This window comes from Peromyscus californicus, unplaced genomic scaffold, assembly GCF_007827085.1.
Source record: "Peromyscus californicus insignis strain IS unplaced genomic scaffold, ASM782708v3 Scaffold_1__1_contigs__length_55948999, whole genome shotgun sequence".
Taxonomy (NCBI): domain Eukaryota; kingdom Metazoa; phylum Chordata; class Mammalia; order Rodentia; family Cricetidae; genus Peromyscus; species Peromyscus californicus.
In genome coordinates this window covers 23,170,847-23,189,695 of record NW_026294492.1, presented here as the reverse complement: position 1 = coordinate 23,189,695, position 18,849 = coordinate 23,170,847, and the positions used below count along the sequence as shown (strand labels likewise).

Genomic DNA, 18,849 nt, shown 5'->3' with positions numbered 1-18,849 from the left:
ACAAATGGTGGGGCAGCCGCTTGGGAGACATGAGGCAGTTAGTTTGCCACATAGCTGATGAGCAGCGTGAATGGTAGAGTCAGGTTTTTGTTTATTTGAGACAGAGCCTCGCTATGTAGCCCTGGCAGGACTGGTACTAGCTATGTGGACCAGGCTGTCCTTGAACTCAGAGAGATCTGCTGCCTTTGCCTCCAGAGTCCTGGGATTAAAGCCATGTGCCACTAGGCCTGGAGGAGTCAGGGTTTTAAAAACATTTATTATGATTGTGTGCATGTGCCTGAGTGCATGCGTGCGTGACTGTGTATGTGTGTGCACGAGCTCTTGAACACGTGGAGGTCAGAGGACAACGTCCCAGAGTCAGTTCTCTCCTTCCATCCTGTGCTCCCAGGGCTATAACTCGGGTTGTCAGGCTTAGGTGGCAAGCCCTTGAACCAGCTGAGCCGCCTCCCAGCCCTCAGGATCTGAACCCCATCAACCTCCTCTTTATTGTTGTCCACGTATCGCTTTGTCTGATTAGCATCTGCTGAACTGTCTGGAGTGGCACCTACGTTCTCCTCAAAGCCAGGCTTAGAGACTCTGAGAAGAGAAGAGGAGGTCAAGCGTGGCTGATACCCACCGGTTCCACCTCCTCCCCACTGAGTTCCGCAGCCTCCCCTCTGTGTGGCCTGAGGGTGAAGTCTGGTTATTAAAAAAAAAAAACCATTTGAGTCAGTACTGGGCTGAAGTAGGAAGAAAGGGGACTGACTGGGCTGAGAAGCCAGTGTGTGGTCTTGAGGGAGGGCATTAGTTTGACTGCAGAGCTGTGTCGTTTGGAAGGTTTGGAGCTTCTGGGCTTCCAGTGACCCTGAGAGACATTGGTGGCCCTAGTCTAGGTGGTTAGGAAAGCCTAAGTGTGCTGTGCTGCAGGACTTGAGGCCACAGCTCACGCTCTCTCCCTCCCTCCTCCCCTCCTCTCTCTCTTTAACCTCTCTCTCTCTCTCTCTCTCTCTCTCTCTCTCTCTCTCTCTCTCTCTCTCTCTCTCGCTCTCGCTCTCGCTCTCGCTCTCGCTCTCGCTCTCGCTCTCTCGCTCTCGCTCTCGCTCTCTCGCTCTCGCTCTCGCTCTCTCACTCTGTCTTGCTCTCGCTCTCCCTCTCCCTCTCCCTCTCCCTCTCCCTTTCCCTCTCCCTCTCCCTTTCCCTTTCCCTCCCCACTTCCCACCCCGCCGTGTTTGTGTGTGTGTGTGTGTGTGTGTGTGTGTGTGTGTGTGTGTGTGTGTGTGTGTGTATTGAGGCCTTTTTACTCTTAAGGGGAATGGGAGGGAGACTGGGCTGGTCATAGTGGCAATGCTGGAGCAAGAATTATAGAGAGCAGGTAGGGTGGCCATGAGCCAGAAAAAGAAGGCAGATTTATTTTATTTTACCTTATTTTATTTTACTTGTGACAGGGTTTCATGTATCCTGGGTAGGCCTTGAACTTGCTGTCTAGCTGAAGAAGACACTGAGCTTTTTCAATTAAGGTCTCTTCACTGAGGGCCGGAGAGATGGCGCAGGAGTTGATAACACTGGCTGTGCTTGCAGAGGACCTGCGTTTTGTTTCCCAGTACCACCCACATGGCGGCTTTCCACTGCCTGTAACTCCAGCTCCAGGGTGTCTGGTGCCCTCTTCTGGCCTCTTCAGGCACTGCCCACACATGGTGCACTTACAGACATGCAGGCAAAATATCTATACAATAAAAATAAACCTTTAAAAAAAAATTTACTCTTTTATATGGTGAGTGCACATATTCATGTGAGTTCGTGCATGTGTGTGTGCATGAATGCATGTGGGCATGTGCATGTGGAGGTTAGAGGTCAGTGTTGAGTGTTGCCCTCCATTGCTTTCCACCTTATCTTTTGAGACAGAGTCTCTAACGGAACCTGGAGCTCATTGATTCAGCTGGACTGTCTGGCCACAGAGCTCCAGGGATCTGCCTGTCTGCCGTCCCCCAGAACTGGGCTTGCAGATCTGCAGCACTGTGCCTGGCTTTTACGTGGGTGCTGTGGACTTGAACTCAGGTCCTTAGGCTTGTGTGGCAGATTCTTTACTGACTGAGTCATCACCCTAGCCCTGACCTTGTACTTTTGATCCCCCCCCCTCGCCACCTCAGTTCTGGAATTACCTGTTTGCACACCACTGTGTCTAATACACACAGTGCTGGGGGTTGAAGCCAAGCTTTGTGCATATTAGACAAACACTACCAAATGAGCCACACCCCAGTCCCATCAGATTGCCCTTAACATCTGGGTGGTGTGTGCTTACTGAAGAACGTTCTTCTACACCCATCATCTGAGCTATCAAGATGATGTGTGTGGATTGAACCCAGCCCTGTACAAGGCACAGAGCTTCAAGTAAAGAAGGAGACAGATGCTCCCTGTTCTCCAGGAAAGTGGATGAGGGTCTCATGTTCCAGATGGGAAAACAGTGGCTCAGGGAGGCTGGTGGCTGGCCAGCATGTGGCCAACTGGTGTCCGACGGAGGTTCACCCACCTGTCCAGCGCCCCGTGCAGATTCCAACAGCTTGCAGATCTAGCATGACCTTTCACTCTGGAAATAGCTTAGTTCAGGAGGACCGAGTCAAGACACCTTGACAGTGTGTGTTCATATCACATAGGTCCATGCAGACCTGTTTCCTCTCATAGCCTGGCGCTTAAGTGGTGGAGATCAAGAGGCTGACAGAAAGGTGGATAAGAGTGAAATGCCTCTGTTTCTTTGCTGAATTCCCTTCAAATATGTTTGGACAGCCTCTCTAGAATGTTCCGCAGTCCTACCAATGAACCACTAACTCTTTATAAAATTTATCTCTTAAAACATGAGCTAGAAGGTTTTTTTTGTTTTTCAACTGCAGAAATGGATTGCAGCCATCAGAAGGATAAATAACTAATTTATTTATATTTACTGAGAATATTACAAAATCACCTGCATATTTATATACATACTCAAGCACAAACACCTTCAACATTAGTCAAACCCCTAACCTCAGCAGCTCCTAAGCCTCCTAATTTGTTGTGTTGTTGCTTATTCATTTTTATTAACTTCTCAGTCTCAGCAAAGCTGTCAGATTTCAATGTTGACATTAACTCTGCTTTCCCTGAACTCAGCTTGGTTCTCCGTAAGATGTTGGAAGTGGACTAAATGGTCTCTGAGAGCCCTCCTGGTTTTCAGCTCTGTTCCCTCTGCTTCTACACCTGTTGCCTTAGTTTCTTGTTTCTGCAGAAGCAGACTCTGAGGTAAGCCCTATGCAAGCATTTCTTCTCCAGGCAAGCATTTTATTTGGACAATGATCTTGGGAAATACTCATGGAGGAATGTGTAAGTAAAATGGAAAGGAGGAAGATTGTAGGGGGAGTTTTCCTGTCCCATAGCTACTCTCAAATAAACACACTGGAGCTTATATTAATTACAAATGCTCAGTCAGTAGCTCAGGCTTATTAATAACTAGCTCTTAATTTTAAATTAACCCATATTCCTTATTTACGCTCTGCCATGTGGCGGTGCCTTTATTAGCATGACACGTTCATCTCCTGCTCCCTCTGCCTCTGGTCACAACTCCAGACTCCAACCTTTTTCTTCCCAGCATTTGCTCTGTGTCAGGCTGTCTCGCCCACTCTCTTCCTGCCCAGCTATTGGCCAATCAGCTTTTTATTAACAATGAGAGTAATACGTATTTATAGTGTACAAAGATTGTTCCACAGCATTTCCCCCCTTTTGTCTAATTAAAAAGGAAGGTTTTAACTTTAACATAGTAAAATTATATACAACAAAACCAGTTATCAAGTAAAAATCACAGTCACAATATCCAGTCCATTTGCCCTTGGCAAAATCAGAGAAAATATTCTGTTATCTGTTCTATCTTTGTGAATCCAAAGTTTTATACCTAATTTGCTTTCTATTATAACTAAGGAAAACTGTAAGTTTAATTATTTAGTCTTTAACTCCATCAAAGACCCCAGAAGGATGAATTGTTACCTGAGTAAGCAGGAAGTTCATAGCAAGAGACTTCCAAAAATTGAGAGAAATGACAGAAACAGCTGCCTGTCTGGACAGTCACCCAAGTTTCCTCTGAACGTTGGGTCATCCATCCCTGGTCTACAGGTCTAGAATATTTGACAGACTTTTTTGAGAAGCAGGGAATTTTGAAGGACTTCCTACCTTGTCTTGGCAGTCGCTTATTTTTTTTTTTTTTTTGCAACCTGGTTCAGTTTGGACAGTGACTGTCAGCAGTTGAGGCAAGGGCAGTTTGTTTGCCCACATGGCTAGTTTTTGCCATAAAGAAAACAAACTCCATACAGAGTTTCTTCAATTCCCATCATCTTCTCTGAAGTAAATTGGTGCTTCCACGGGCAGACATGTCTCACTGTCATGAAAAGCCTTAGGTTATTAAACATATTAAATGCCATCTTCTGTAGGTCTTTGGAGTGTTTGAAGACCATCTGTCTATCTAAATATATCTGTTTATGACCTTCAAAACATACCTAGCATGACTATAAGTTTGACTATTATAGATGACTGTTAATCTGTATTTCTTAATTATATATTACATTTTTAAATGAGCTGCATAAACATAATACCCTAGAGTAGAAACATACATACAGTAGAACAAAATTAACTTTAAATTTGTATCAATAAACCCAAATCCATACCAATGTAAAGGATTTTGAGATTAATAGTTGTTTTTTGGATTAAAGTCGATTCAATAATCTACCTTTTTATCCTATCATTTCTGTATCATATTTCCCTTTTTTCCTTTAGAAAGAGATCTTTGAATTTCACTCTTTTAGTTAGGTTTTGTTGTTGTTGTTGACTATTACCAATAACAACTTGTAACCAGCCCCCTTTAAATAATAATAAATATCCATAACCCATTTTTTTTGGAATATGAATATTGTTGTCCAGACTACTTCCCATTTGTTGTTTGTGGGAACTGTTATCTTTGGGGGAACCTTGGTAAAATCAGGATAATTTTTAGGTCTTCATTGGAATAGTTTGTGAGGCTGGACCATCTCAGCCAGCAGCCTTGAAACTGTTCTGGTTGCTGGATCATCTGGGCCATCTGTTTTTATTGGTGTCTGGTCCCCTTGTTCTGGAAACACATAAATCTTTAAAGGTAACATACATATTTGCATCAATATAAATATAGACTGTGCATTGTATACAAGTCAGGCAAAGATGATTTTTTGTTACGTGTTTGAGCAGGTAAAATATACATTGTGTGTTTTGTTCTATTAGGTTTATTTATTCATGTCTGCAGTCAGGATTTTCAGGGGGTCTTCCTCAATCAAACCTGATCATCTTTAATCTGGAATGAATCCACAGCCTCCCATTTCCTGTGTAAACAAAAGCCTAACCTCTCCCCCAAAGTAACACATCTTTTGACTTAAACTTTGAAGTCAAGGTGTTTTTAAAATATATAGGTTGGTTTAATCCAGCAGTTTCCATAATCCAATGTGTTTTATCAGCTTTTGTTCCTTCCTCAGCAATCAGAAAATTCAAAGACAACACAATAACATACAGGATCTAGACTCTCTGTATATTTCCCATCTTTACATGGCTTACCATATTCTTTATTACTCTATTCCTTTTTAAAGGACTTTATGATTTTTAAAACTATATATTTATGACTAACTATACTTTCTCTTTTGTCTCCCAAACCTATGTATATTTTAAGCACCTTGTAACCTGTTTAGAGGGTTTTTTCATCTAAATCCGTCTTTATTGTGTGTTTGTAATCTTTTTTCTGTCTGCATGAGCAGAACCCCAAACCCACCATGCAGCATGCCAGCAGAGCTTACACTGACAACTCAAGCCTGCAGGCAATGGCTGAGAGATGCCTCTCTGTACAGCGGCCCATGTGAGAGACTGCAGGAATCTACCATGTGGCATGCTGGCAGCTGCCAGGAGACATATCTCTGTACTGCAGCCAGCATGAGAAACACAAGACTAGGAAGCTGCATTTGGCTCTGTTTCTGTGTGTTTAGAACATTTTTAAAAAAAAGCTTTCTCAGCGTTTATGTGGATATACATGGCCCTGGAAGTTGGGTGTCATTTGTAGGCAGAGTTTTCCTGTCCTGCAGCCACTGTCAAATAAGCACACTGAAGCTTATATTAATTACAAATGCTCAGGCCTATTATTGCCTAGTTCTTACATTTTTAAGTTAGCCCATATTCCTCATTTAAGCTCTGCCATGTGGTGATACCTTTATTAGCATGGCATGTTCATCTCCTGCTCCCTCTGCATCTGCTTGAGACTCCAGACTCCACCCTTCTTCCTCCTAGTCATTCTCTCTGTGTCAGGCTGTCTCACCCAATCTCTTCCTGCCCGTCTATCCACCAACCAACTTTTTATTAACAATGAGAGCAATACATGCAGAGATTGTTCCACAGCAGAAGATAACACAGAATTTTTAAACAAATTGTTTTTGAAACTCCTGTGGGATGCTGGAACACAGTGGAGGGAGGAAGTTGGCTGAGGCTACTTACATTTATGACCCCCTTCTCCCCATCTGCTGTTGGCTGAGGCTACTTCCAGAATACTACCCTTTAGGCCAGTGATTCTCAACCTTCCTAATGCTGCGACCCTTTTACATAGTTCCTCATGTTGTAGTAACCCCCAACCATATCATTGTTTCGTTGGTACTTCTTAACTATAAATTTGCTACTGTTGTGAATCATAATGTAAATATTTTTTGGAGATAGAGGTTTGCCAAAGGGGTCTCAACCCACAGGTTGAGAACCACTGCTTTAGGCTCTCTTTCTTTTCCTGGCCAGGATTCGCCCCTGGTAGCCAGGTAAAAGCCCCAGGCAGAGGGAGTTGCTAGTGCTCTCGAAGCCTTTGCTGCCTAGAGGTGAGTTGTGAAGGAGCAGGGCATCTATAAATTGTCAGTCTGGAAAGGCCAGACGTGCTTCGGCTCTTAGTGTAGTCTTGCTCTCTGTAGCTGGGCTCCCCTCCACAGAGGATGGAAAGGTTTACACATCCCTAAGTCTTGCCTTTTGAGAGAAGCTGAGGGTTCCAGAATCGCCATAGAAACTTAAGTCTCGAGCTGGGGACATCTGCTCTAGCTTCAACATGGTTGACCATCATGGAATAGTTTGAGCTACAAAGAGAGCATTCTGTCTTTGTCCTACTATCCAAGATGTTCTGAAAGTGACGCTTCCTTGCATGATGTCTCAGAGAAAGGAAAAATGTCTTCCATTCAGCACTTCATAGGTGCTCCCATACTGCTCCACGAGACGGTGAGATCTGGCCTCCAGTTCACAGTGATCTTCTGGTCACAGACACTGATGTTCTGGGATCTCAGGTGTGAGCCACCATGCCAGGCCTCTATTTCTTTTTAAATAAACGTTTTTTGTTTTTTTTTTTTGTTTTTTTTTGTTTGTTTTTTAACAAGTACCAAATATATTATTTAATTTCCTTTTGCTAATTTTTTTTTTTGTCCCATCTCAGCTGCTCACTTTTATGGCCAGACCTGATACCCTATCAAGACCTGTTAATGGTACAATCCTCTTAGGTTGTCTCCAGCATTCTGCTTTGGCCAGCATGCTCTCAGTTTGCTAGCCACTTTCTAGTGTGTGCTCCACTTCCAACAGTCCTTCAATCACTCATAACCCCAGGGACCCCGAATCTGTGCACCTCATCTCTCTTTCTGTTTAAATGGTGCTGGACATCCAAAGCCACCAAACCCTTGTGCTTAGTGTCAGGCACTTGGCCAGCTGAGCTATTGCCCTAGGATCTTTTGTTTGCTGGTCCTGTTTTCCCTTTGGATGGTGCTGGAAACTGAACTCAAGGCCTGGAGCATGCCGGGAAAGCACTTCACCCACAGCCCCTGGTTTTTGTTTGTTTGTTTGTTTGTTTGTTTTTTGAGATCAGGTCTTACTCTGTAGCCCAGGCTAGCCTGTAACTCAGTATATGACCCAGCTGGCCTTGATCACACACACTGCAGGCAACCCCTCACCTCGGCCTCTCTTTCAACTTGTTCCTATTCTACATCCGATGTCAGGAAGTTATGATGGTTCCAGCTTCAAAATACACTCACAACTTGACTGTTACTATGTCTACACCACACCAACTTTTATCTAAACCTCTGTCATCACTCATCGCTCACCTAATGTTACTGCAGGATTCTTTGGGGGACGACTCGGTGCCTTTCAGTCTACTTTTCTACATGGCAGCCCCAGTGAGGCTTTTAGAACAGGACTCAGATGATGTCATTCCTCTATTTCAAACTTCTCTAAAAGTCCCGGTGTCCACTGACAGGTGTTTTTGTATCCCCATTAGTAGGCTTCTCCACCGATGCAGTAAGCCAAACTGAGTGGAATTAAAATGTAAAGGACCAGGTTTAATCTGAGAAAAGCACTGTCGGATGTCTCTCAAGTCCCCCCTCCCCCCCCCCCCCAGAGGTGAGGCAGGGGAGGGAGAAGGAGAAACCACATGGCAGGTCTAGGGACTGGAGCTTAAATACCCTGTAGGTGTGATCTTGAGCTTGTGTGTGTGTGGGGGAGGGGCCTGGACTTTTGGCGGTCTTTCTCTGGGGGTCAGGGTTTGGAGAAGGAGGAGTGGGGCTGAGCCAGAGCTTCCAGCTGAATATCCATCAGTGTAAAAAGCCAATGGCTTTACATCAGCCCGTGCGAGTTAGCACCATTTGGCTTATTTCTTGGCCTCATCCCTCTTTGTGTGTGTGTGTGTGTGTGTGTGTGCCTGTGGAGGCCAGAAGAGGGTGTCTGATCTCCAGGAGCTGAAGTCACAGGAGATTGTGAAGCCTCTGACGTGTGTTGGGAACCAAACTCAGTTCTCTTAAGAACCGTAAGTTCTTAAGCACTGAGCCCTCTCTTCAGTCTTCTGAGGTTTTGTTTATGGACAGTACAAACAACTCTAGTTGTGTAAAGGTTCTGTAGATGCTAAAATAATTATATTCCCTGATGTTGAGTGCAAAGTTCTGAATAGGAACTGTTGACTGACTATATAGTTTATTGTTCAAATTATGACTGACCTGCTTTATGGTGAAAGTGCTATACTGGTAGCTAGCCATGGCCACAAGTGCACTGGGCTAATCAAGGCACAGTCAGAGTTAATCCATAGCTCCAGTTAATTGCTGTATAGTTCAGGCTGTCAGTATCTTTGCCTGTTTTCATCTGCTTGATCTATAAGCTTCTTGGGAGATGATGTTAAAAATCTCATGACAAATATGAGGTACGGGCTGGTTTTGTGTGTCAATTTCACACAGCTCGAGCCACCAGAGATGAGGGAGCCTCAGTTGAGGAAATGTCCCCATGAAATCCAACTATAAGGCATTTTATCAATTAGTGATCAACGGGGGAGGGCCCAGCCCATTGTGGGTGGTGCCATCCCTGGGCTGGTGTTCCTGGGTTCTATAAGAAAGTAGCCGGAGCAAGTCATGGGAAACAGGCCAGTAAGCAGCACCCCTCCAGTGCCTCTGCATCAGCTCCTGCGTCCGGGATCCTGTCTTGTTTGAGTTTCTATCCTGACTTTAATCAGTGATGAACAGCAATGTAGAAGTATAAGCTGAATAAACCCCTTCCTCAACTTGCTTTGTGGTCATGGTGTTTTGTCTCAGTAATAGTAACCCTAACTAAGACATATGAACTGATTCACTGTTTCATTTAGATGTCCACGTGTTCCACTTTGCTGTTGGGTTGTTGGGAGCTAGTTCAATCGTTTCAATCCTACTCATTTTCTTCACTATAGGAAATTTAGCTCCATCATTTCTTCAAATGGGAGCGCCTGATCTTTGTTCTCTTCTGGATCCCCCACTTTCTAGATGTTGGCCCTTCTGCTTTTGCCCTCCACATATTCTATTTTTGCCTGCTTTAATTTTAATCTAATAATCAGACTCTCATTCTATCTGTTGAGCCTATTCCGTCTATTTATTCCCTTGATTGTGATTTCCCCTTTAACTACTTTAATAACCAAATCTAATGTTCCCATGTGGTTCTTTTTTTTTATTATTTCCAATTCCTGCTTTGCATTTATCTTTGCTTTCTCACTATACTTTTCAAGCTTTAGAAAAATACCTTGGCTCACTCATTCCAGTGTTTTGGTCAGATGTGTATATATTCTTCAACTTGTTGACTTTGAGATTGTTGTAGATCTCAGGTGTCTAGCTACTCTGCCTCTGAGCGCAGACTCTACTGGAAATATCAGATACTTTGGCAATATGCATTTAAGAAAGTTTTTGTTTGCCTTTTGATTACTGAATCAATTGCCTTGTGATCAGAAAATGTGAACTATTTCACACATATGCTTTGAAATTTAGAAAACTTGCTTTAAGATCTCTATAATATTCAACCAACCTTTGTGGAAGTAAAAACACAGATTTGAAAAGAATATATGTTTTCTAACCACTGGGGGAAGCATTTTCTAAGTTCCATTAGACAAAGCCTATTCATGTAATGCTCAACTCATCTGTAACAGTCTTTTCAATAATTGAGAAAAATACACTAAATGTCCCACTATGATATTGAATTTATTAATTCAAACAGTATTTGGTTAGTCCATTTTGAAGATAGGTTACAAGTTGCATAGAAGTGAGAGTCTTTGATTTCCTGAGAATCAAAACTTTTCTCATTACTGAGTTTATTTTAACCTGCACTGTTTTTTCCCTGTTAAGTTGTATACCATGTAGCTATCGATGAGTTAATGTTTAAATAGTATATCTTTGCCCACCTTATACTTTAAAATTTTCTGGGTTCTAATATTTTGAGTGTGTGTCTTTAAAACAGTACATACTTATCATCTAAAATGAAAAGTTATTTTTAATAAGTATAATCAATTTCCTCTCTTTGTATTATGGGTTATTTGTCCATATTTCCAGTGTGTTTTTCCTTCTGATTTATCTTTTAGACTTGCTTCTTGTTTAATTACATTTGTCCAGATTGTTTTGGAAGTTGCTTGTCTTCTTTTTTTAAAAGCTACATTTAATTTATCTGCTTATTTTGGTGTGTTGTGTTGTGGGAGGCCAGCTCCCACCTTTTCAAGGGTTCTTATGAGGAGGAGAGAGGGATAAGAAAATATTATCTATAAAGATAGTGAAGAGGAGAAAGACAGAAACACAGGATAGCTTCGAGAGGACCTGGGTCAATACCCAATGGCCTTTTCTGTTTATTCCAAAGGGCTTTTTATAATAATGCCAACGGGCAGGGCAAAAGACCTCCCCTTGCTAGGTCAAAGCACACCACACAGACAAGTGTAGACCCTTCCAAACACCTGGTCCTGTGGTCAAAATATCCCCTTATGCAGCCCTGCTGGGTAAAGCAAGCTCAGATTCTTGGATCCTGAGTAACTTCTCACTAGGAAAACTCTGTGGGTCTCCACAGTGTGTGTGCACACATGAACATCTGTGTGAGTGTGTACCATGTGTGTTTGGGTACTTGCAAAGCCAGAAGATTTCCTGAAGCTAGAGTTACAGTCAGCTGTGAGCCACCTACTGTGAGTCCTGGGAACTGAACTCAGATACTTTGGAAGAGCAGGAAGCACTCTTTAACTGCTGATCTGTCTTTCCAGCCCCACCTCCACCCCCCTCTTTTTGAGACAGAGTCTTATGCAGTAGCTCAGACTAACCTTTAACTCAGGATATGTATGATCTAGACTGGCCCTGAAGTTAGAACAGTCTTCCAACACCAATGTTGCCTCCAGTACTGATTTTGCAGTTATGAGCCATTTTTCCTTGCAAAAAGGAAAAGTGAGAAGAGAAATGGCCAAAACATGTAAGTAATTCTACAAAAATATTATCTATGCAAAACAGCACTGTATACTTTGAAGGCTTCAAAACAATAAAAATGTGATGTAAGATCTCTAGTATGTAATAGGGTTTCTGTATCACAACAACAGGTTTTTCTGCTGATGCAGTAAGCCAGATCAAGCTGAGCTGAAAAAAATAAAAGAACAGGTTTCTTTCTTTCTTTTTTGTTTTTTCGAGACAGGGTTTCTCTGTGTAGCTTTGCACCTTTCCTGGAACTCACTCTGTAGACCAGGCTGGCCTCTAACTCACAGACATCCGCCTGGCTCTGCCTCCCGAGTGCTGGGATTAAAGGTGTGCGCGGCCGCCGCCGCCGCCGCCGCCGCCGCCGCCGCCGCCGCCGCCGCCGCCGCCGCCGCCGCCGCCGCCGCTGCCACTACTACCAGGCAAGAACAGGTTTATTTGAGCAAAGCAACTCCTGGGTGAGTTCTCCAGCCCCAGAGAGTGAAGCAGGAGAAGTCACTCACCCCAACTAAACCAGCGAGCTCATATAGCTTGGAGGCAAGGGGTGATGACCCCATAATCTGGGTTTGTGCCCAAGTATGGTCAAAAGCTGGGTGCTTTAGGTGGGGGTCTTAGACTGCTGGCAACTTCAGGGGAGGAACTCCCTCAGCAGCCAGGAATGCAGAACTGGGGTTTTCTGTGCCTTTTCTTTGTTGGGGATTTCTGAGAGGGTGGGGTTTGGAGAAAGAAAGATGGGGCTTTCCAGATCAAGCAGGAGTGAGCTGGAGGTTCCAGCCAAACAGTATGGGGAAAGACAAAAGGAGTTAGGGTGAAACCCTTTTCAGCACCATAAATGAAACTCGGTTTCAGCTTTACTTCGTTAGACAGTGCTGGGTCAAAACGTCTGGAGTGTGATGCCAAGAGGTGTAATTTTTACACATTTAAACACAGTAAAACTTTGAGAGAAAGTTTCCACCGGACAGTTATCACAACAAAGCTTTAGGCATGACTACATTGAAACTCTTGTGCAAACTGCATCTCTTTAGCAAAGCACCTGTGGCCTTTCCCACTTGAATGGGTTCTATTGCTTAGAAGTCAGGGCCTAGGGAGGAAGCATTTGTAATAAGCACAATAGCAAACTCTTTTGCAAAATATGTGGGGCCTCTTTCGTGAGGATGGGTTCTATTGACTGAGAAACCATGCTCAGGATTCTGGGGGATTCTGTGAGGGCTGGCTTTACAGAGTAGCAAAGATTACCTGGTATTAGTACATCCATTCCCAGCTTTCTGGACGGAAAACTGGTGTCATTTTCTTCTGATGAAGAAAATCTGGTTATTTAACAATTCTGGTTTTCCAGTGCTTATGTGTGAGCTCATGTCCTCTACAATATGTATCAAAATATTAAGAGTACCTATTAAAAATTAAGTCATTACATAGCATCAAACTGCCCCCTAAATTCACATTTCTATACCCATAGATTAGTGCCACTTTCTTTTCCTTTTTGTAAAACATATAGTTTTTCTTCTTCCTGGATGATTTTGAGAGTTTTTCTATCCTTTTTTAAACCTAGAGAATACTTTCTCAGTTTCAGTCACCAAATCCATGGAGGTTTCTTTAGTGACTATAGTTGATGATCCCAGCACTTGGGAGGCTGAGGTAAGATGATGGTGAGTTCAAGGCCAACCTGAGCTACATAGCAAGACCCTGTCTCAAAAACCAAACCAAACCAAACCAAGCCCCCAAAACTCTTGGTATTTATTTATTTGAAACTGCACGTGGACTGAGAGTCGGTTGGACTCTTGTGTCTGTCTTTGTGGACACATGTCTAATTGCTCCAGGGCTGTCTGTTGAGGTGGTTGTCCTTCCTCCATCAGACTGTTGCAAATCAGTTGCTTGTGTGTGGGACAACTGGTTCTGTCTCTTCATTCTGCCCCTCTGATCTATCTTCTGCTTGTCTTGTCCCCAATACCACAGTGTGTTAATTATCATAGCTCTATATCAAGCTTTCAAATAAAAGTGTGGACCCTCCAACATTGTTTTAGTTTAAAAGTGGATTCCTATATTGCTTTTCTATATAAATTTAGAAATCAGCTGATTAGTTGCTACTAATAAAGCCTACTAGATTTTTTTAAAAAAATTTATTGTATGTACAGATCAATGTGTGGAGAGCTGTCGTGTGAACCGTGATGAATCCTCTAATCCTTTAATTCACTTTTAGAGAATCATTTAGGGGATCAGTTGGTGGAGGGTTTGTCCTGTATGCACAAATATCTGAGATTTGATCACAAGTACCAAGCCTGGTGGCATATGCCTGTAATCCCAGTACTTGGTAGGTGAAGGCAGAATGATCAGAAGGTCAACTGTGGAGGCCAAAAGAGAAAGCTCGGACCTTAAGAACCTGTACAATTCTAGGACCTGCTCATAGTGGGGTGAGTCACAACAGCCTGTTACTTCAACTCCAGGGGATCTGATGGCTTGGTCTCTATGGGGACCTGCTCTCATGTGAACATACCCCCAACACATATACATGCATTAATTATCAATAATAAAAGTAAATTAAAAAACAATTTCAAGATCATCCTCTACTACGTACAGAGTTCTAGTCTAGCCTGAGCTACGTGAAACCGTGTCTCAAAAAACAATAATTTAAAATAGCATCAAAAGTGAAATAATTCTGGTGAAATAATGTGGAAGCTTTGATGCTGTGAACTTCAAAACAGTCAAGACAGAATTTAGAAAGGATAGAATTTAAGAGACTTGCCAGTCATTTTAACAAAGATCATTTTATATACAAATTATTAGTAATGTGGATGGAGAGATGACTCAGTGGTTAAGAGCATGTCCTTGTAGAGGACCTAGTTCCCAGTACCCATTTTGGGCAGCTCATATCAGCTTGTCACTCCAGGTCCAGGGGATCCTACACCCTCTTTTGCACTTCGTGTATCTATAAACCCACATTCACATACACACAATTAAAGATAAAATAAAATTTAAAACTTAGAAAAATGATTAACAATGTGTGTATTTGTTAATCTAGGTTTCTGAAAGCAACAAACCAAAAAGGACTCTCAAGTGTTCAGAGGGCAAGAGGTTCAGGAACCATCGGTAAAGCTGAGGGAACAAAGGTAAGAGGTTGGAATTACGAAGATTTTGCAACTTGGAAGAGGGCTGTGTGAGAAGGCATTCCATCCAGTGTCTCTGAGCTCACAGGAAGGATTTGGGATCCGAGGAGAGGGCCTCGATCAGTGGTTCTCAACCTTCCTAACACTGCGACCCTTTAATACAGTTCCTCATGTTGTGATGACCTCCAACCGTAAAGTTATCTTTGTTGCTACTTCCTAACTGTCATTTTGCCACTGTCATGGATCAGAATGTAGATATCTGATATACAACCCATGTGAAAGCGTTGTCTGACCCCTAAAGGGGTTGTGACCCACAAGTTGAGATCCACTGGCCTAGCTGGTTATGGTGAGCTCTTGAGGATATGCGATGAGACTTGACTTGCTAAAGCCAATCAACTGGGCATTCAATCTAGCTACTGGCATGGGAAAGAACTGGGGGTGCCTGAGTAAGGAAGCATTGCTAAAGGAATGCTCTCAGGAAGAGGAAGGAAGCAGGAAGCCACAGGAGATGGTCCCTTCTTCCTCCTCTATCCCATTCTATTCTTAGTGCCTCCTGTTGGCAGGGCCTATCCGGGCACCTGCTGGTAAGTCGGAAGTGAGGTGTAGAGAGGGTCAGTTCCAGCACCACAAAGCAAAGCGTACAAGACTTAGCTTAATAACTGGAATGAGCAGAGAGCAAAGGAAAGCAGGTACTATGGTATTTATAGCACAAAACACATGATTTCACAGCACTTGAAATGCTGACATCAGTATTAAAATAAAAGCAAGTCTTATATAACCACCCCAAAATAGAAACAACTCAACGCAGAGAACACACACGAGAAAATGAAGGGTGCAATTCAGCAAACGTAGAACAGCATGCAGATCCCGAAAGTGATAATGTGGCAGAAACACAACCCTGCTGGGTGCGTGATGGTTGTAGATAGTCAAGTTAGATTTCACAACACACCCACCCCCTACACACACACACACACACACACACACACACACACACACACACACACACACACACACAAGTTCTTACCCAACGTCTTCATTTCTTTAAAAGCAATTATCACCAAAGGGGATGGGGGAACAGCTCAGTGATACCGCGGCGTTTGCCTCGCATGCGCAAGGCCTTGGGTTGAACCCCCAGTGTCACAGAACAGGACCTTAGAGCCAGCCCTGATGCTGCATACTTGACATCTCAGCACTTGGGAGGCTGAGGTAGGAGGGTTGCCGTGAGTTTGATGCCAGCTTGGACTCCAGAGTGAGTATTCAGGCTAGAAGGAAGCTCACACCAATCCTGCCCACTACCTAAAAGAAAACCTTTATGAAGTTGGGAGAGGCTGTAGGGGTGGATATAGGAGGAGTTGGGGGAAGAATGGGAATGTGTGTGTGAATATGATCAAAATACATTGTATATATGTATAAAATTCTCAAAGCATTAACAAAAGTATTATCCTAAAATACATGGATATCTGGAGAAAAGTATAAAATTCTTGTCCCGTTCTGTTTATTTTTCATACTGTCTTGGTAGCAAATTCTTAGATATTCTAAGGGTTTTTTTTTTTATTAAACATTTGTTTCATTTAGATAGATATGTATTCTTTTAAGTAAAATTTATTCTTTGAGAATTTTATACATGTATACAATGCATTTTGATCATGTCTACCTCTCACCCCCTCCCGCGCCTCCCCCCGCCCCAATTTCATTCCTCCCCCTTCATAAGCCACCGAGTGTCGTCAGTGCCGCCTGCATGTGCATGGGCAGTCCACTGGAGCATGAGCAATGTACCAGAGATCACACCCTGCAGAGAACTGGCTCTTCCTCCCCTAGCAGCCGGTAGCTGCCACTGGCTCCTGAGCTGGGGTGGGCCCTTCTGAGCCCCTCCTCCACCCATGTTGGAATGTTGGCTGCTTTGGTCTGTGCCGGGAGCCATAGCTGTTGTATGCCCAGGGGTGAAACGGCTTTGCCACATCCACAAGACACCATTTCTAGGTGGTCCGCCCTATCCTCTGTCCCTTGCCATCTTTTCACCTTCTTCTTCCATGGTCCCTTAGTCTCAGGGTTGGGGTGTGTGTGTGATACAGGTGTTTCATTTAGGGATAAGCACTCTAGTTGTGATTGGGGGAATCCTTATCTTCCTTTAAGATGGACAGATACACTGTGCCCAAAGGATGGCCATTGTGTGACATAATGGTGGCTCAACTGTACGTGGTTACAGTAATTATGGAAAATCATCTCTGAGAACACGATGAAGGAGCTGGGGAAATGACAGCCGAACAAGCATGGAATTGGTGGCATTCATACTGCCTTTGTCCTGGATGCCCTCTACAGTGCGTGTCTGGGTTTTGTTGGAACGAGCAACATTGTGTTTGAAAAGTTGTAGAGCTCATTTGAGACTCTGAATGAACTCTCTTTCTAAAGACGACTTATTTATTTTTATTTCACTTAGATGGTTGAACTAGAAAAATACTCCAAAGACTCAATCCATTTTGAAATTCAGAACAAACAAAGGAAAAAGAAACTCCGTTGGCTCATTTGGGTCTTTGTGAAAGCTGTCACCTTTGGTCCTTGGGGATGGCTCTGCCAGGCTCTCACCTGAAAACCTGGGGATACTTAACTCTTGAGCTGTTAGGACTACAAATAGCCCGTCTGGGTCCTCAACACCCTTGTTGCCATTTTCTTGTAATCCCTCCACTCTCAGGTGGCCACTTTCAGCAAATGTGTTGAGAGGAAAAAGTAGAGTTCAGTATTTGACTCCCAGCTCTCCGCAGTCCTTCTCTTTAAGAATTATATTCAAGTTTTTCATGTATTGTAGATGTTTGAAAACATCTGTTTTAATTTGGTGTGTGTGTGTGTGTGTGTGTGTGTGTGTGTGTGTGTGTGTGTGTGCAACAGCACTTGTGTGGAGGTCAGAGGTCAACTTTCAGGATTCAGTTCTCATCTTTCATCTTGTTGAAATAGGGTCTCTCTTGTTGTTTCTTAGGCTTTATACTCCAGGCCAGCTGGCCCATGAGCTTCCAGGTGATTCTCCTGCCTACCATCTCTCTGTAGGAGTGCTGGGATTACAGATGTGTGACCACTGCATGTGGTTCTTTTTGTGGGTTCTGGGAACCGAACTCAGATTGACAAACTTGTACAGTTAGCCTTTTTACCAGCTGAGTCCAGGCCCTGAAAACGTCTTTTAGAATAGTGACGGTGTTCTGTTGCTTTTAAAGATGTTCTTGCCTGGCATGGTGGCACACATCTTTAACCCCAGCACCTAGGATCTTTCCTGGCATGGTGGCACACATCTTTAACCCCAGCACCCAGGAGGCAGAGGCAAGTAGATCTCTGAGTTCGAGGTCTGCCTAGTCTACAGAGTGAGTTCTAGGACCGCAAGGGCTACCTGTCTACTGCAAGAAACCCTGTCTCAACCTCCTGCCCCCAAAGAAGATGTTCTTGAGAGATTTAGACTTAATATTTTATATAAAACATAGCTTGAAGCAGAACCTACTCAGCTTTTGAATTTAGTGCTTATATATTTTTTATTTTATGCCCTGGCCATTCTGGAACTCACTTAGTAGAACATGCTGGCCTTGAGTATACAGAGATCCGCCTGTCTCTGCCTGCTGAGTGCTGGACTAAGGACATGTGTCACCACACCCAGCTTGTATATTTTTATTTCTAGAATTTCTTCTTAGATCTTTTTCCAAATATTTGATCACTTTTACAGATGAAGACGTAGCTTCTGGTTTCTTTTTTTGTTAAATGTATGTCATTTAGATATACTTACACAATGAAATGGGTTTTTATAGTTGTGTGTGCCTGTGAAATCAGTATCTAAGCATTGTACAGAATATTGCCATAACCTCAGAAAGTTCTGTTGTTACCCTTGTGGTTAATTTACCCTTCCTCTCTTAGATATTCTGATTTTTAGTGCCTTGACGTTGGTTTTGTCTTTTGGAGCTTTGTCTAAAAAGTGCCAAACAGCATTCACACTCATCTTGTTTTTAAGATTGCTATCCGTTCCTTTCTAATTCTCAGTACAG

At 43.2% G+C, this 18,849-nt stretch overlaps 1 long non-coding RNA gene across 4 annotated transcripts in view; it reads left to right on the top strand.

Moving 5' to 3' along the window:
* LOC128115493 (uncharacterized) overlaps positions 1 to 18,849 on the top strand; it is a 74,550-nt gene that overhangs the window by 38,472 nt on the left and 17,229 nt on the right. For all 4 annotated transcript variants that reach the window (XR_008220180.1, XR_008220181.1, XR_008220182.1 and 1 more), the window contains exon 2: positions 14,749 to 14,836. This is a non-coding gene — a long non-coding RNA (uncharacterized LOC128115493). The remainder of the gene's footprint in view (positions 1 to 14,748; positions 14,837 to 18,849) is intronic.